Genomic DNA, 2,280 nt, shown 5'->3' with positions numbered 1-2,280 from the left:
GTTCATGTTATTTTGCCTAATGCAACACATACAAGATGCAATTTTAGTTAGGCTCGGTTAACCTAAATATGGCATATGATATGCAACCAACTGTTTCATGTATTCAATTTTGGAATTTGAAAATACGAATGCGGTTAGTATGATGTACCGAGCCCGGTGCATGCCAACAGATGCATGAATGCACGCATGCATATCATAAGGTGTGCTAATCTCAAAAATGCCCTAATCTACCATTATAAGCAGATAAATAAAAGGGAAGAAAGAAATGGGGATTGGAAGACATACACACACTCACCCACACTTATTACATGTTTACCCTCACTCAGAGGGTTCGAATTAATATTACAGTCCCAAAATAATGAACAAACAAAATTATTACAAAATTTCTCTAATTAATTAAAAAAAATGAAGCAAAAGGAAAGAAGAGGGTGGCCACAGCCTCTGCCTCGGGGTGCGCGGATGATGCATGCTCGAGTCCGTCCTGCCCGGAAAACCCGTACTATACTCTTGTCGCCTCTGTTTGTACTGCCTTGTCTTTCTGAAAATTGCCAAAGTACTGGAACAAGCTCCTTGCATCCTGCAGAGCACCACCGGCCAGACAGAATTGCCACCGGCACTTCAAAATTCCCATCGGCACTTTATCGGATTCATCGGCATTCCAGATAGTGCCGGTCGGCACTAAATTCTGCCGGTCGGCAGAAACTTCCTGCAGAAGACAATTTGACAGCAAACAGAGAACAGACAGTGCATAGCATGGAGTTTTTGGACACATGTAAGCATGGTCCTACTTCTTATCATGTTTTGAACTCAAAGAAGCATGACTTTCGATCCTTGAACCACCAATGGTACATGGTGGGTCAAAAGATCGAATTTGCAATTTGATATGAAAATGTATGCAACAAACAACATGAAAACCGGGGCCTTATCAAGATGGAGTCAAAGGTCCCGATGACCGGGAATCGAGGCACATTGCATCACTTGAAGTATGAATGGTCCTTGATTCCCACACTTAGTTTGACACCCCAAACCAAGTAAATGCAATGTATGTAATGCTCAACAAGGCTCAAATGTATCATGCCATCAAGATGTAAAGCACAACAAGCATTATGCAACCAACATGGTAAATGTATAATATCAAGCATACAAGGTACAAACATGATATAAACATGGACCAAATTGACTATGGGATTGATGTGCTACAAAGCTTAATGGAACAACTATGCAACAAACATGGAGCAAACATGCAAGAGGGCTTAAAATGGCAAAGGGGGCAGGCCCTCACCCTTCTCAAAACAGTGGCCAAGAGTGCTCAAAATGATAGACAATCAACTCATGTTAACAAGCAAACTCATGGTCCCAAAGCTAAGGCGCACAAAGAGACAACTTACCCCCACCAACACGACCTCTCATGGCATGATCAAAGCCAAGCAAAAACAGAATTTGTGCATGCAAAAAAAGGACCCCAAGACTCCTAATATGGCAGCTAAAACATCTCCCATAAAGCATATGCACTAAGGCTCATTCTTAGGCATAAGAGGACACACCCCCAAGGCATTAAAGAGGCCATGCATGCACACATACAAGCATGATTCTTGGGCTAAAATGTGGTCCTTAGATGATGTTGAATCATGAGGGTTAATCACAAACATACATATTAGAGGTCAACATGCTCAAAGCTTTTAAGCTAAAATACAAAGCAACCTTAACACACATGTCAAGCATAACTAAATGGATAACCAACAAACCTTAAACATGGAAAAACAACACTAAGAACTTCATGGAACTAAACCAATTCTCACAAGAATCATGGCCTAATCATGATATGCACTTCTAAGCAAGATGGAGCAATACAAAGCAAATATTACAAGCATACAAAGAGGCCCAAATCTGACCAAAAACAGAGGTTATATATGACCTAAGATGCCTAAAAAAATGCTGGAATGAAGCCAAGAAACATCAAGCACACATGCTACCCTCTTGAGCCCAAAAAGCAAGGAAACAAAACCATAAAGGGAGAGGGGTGTCCCTCCCCTATGCAAGACTTCAAACCAACTTTTTTGACACTAAAATACACTGATTTTTAGTGATGAAAAGATCAAAGTGCTGAAATGAACAAAACCTTATCAAAGAGGCACCAAAATAGACCAAACAAGGCCTTATGAGGATGAGTTTGCACTCTAAACACAAAGTGACCTTAATGAAAGTGCTAGAGCAGGAAAATATGAGCCTTTTTTATGTTATACACAAGAGCCAAAACAATAAACAAAATAGGTAGAAAAC

The sequence above is a fragment of the Camellia sinensis genome, chromosome 11 (assembly GCF_055761805.1).
Source record: "Camellia sinensis isolate YWXY chromosome 11, ASM5576180v1, whole genome shotgun sequence".
In the NCBI taxonomy this organism is placed as follows: Eukaryota; Viridiplantae; Streptophyta; class Magnoliopsida; order Ericales; family Theaceae; genus Camellia; species Camellia sinensis.
Note: the sequence above shows the minus strand (reverse complement) of the source record.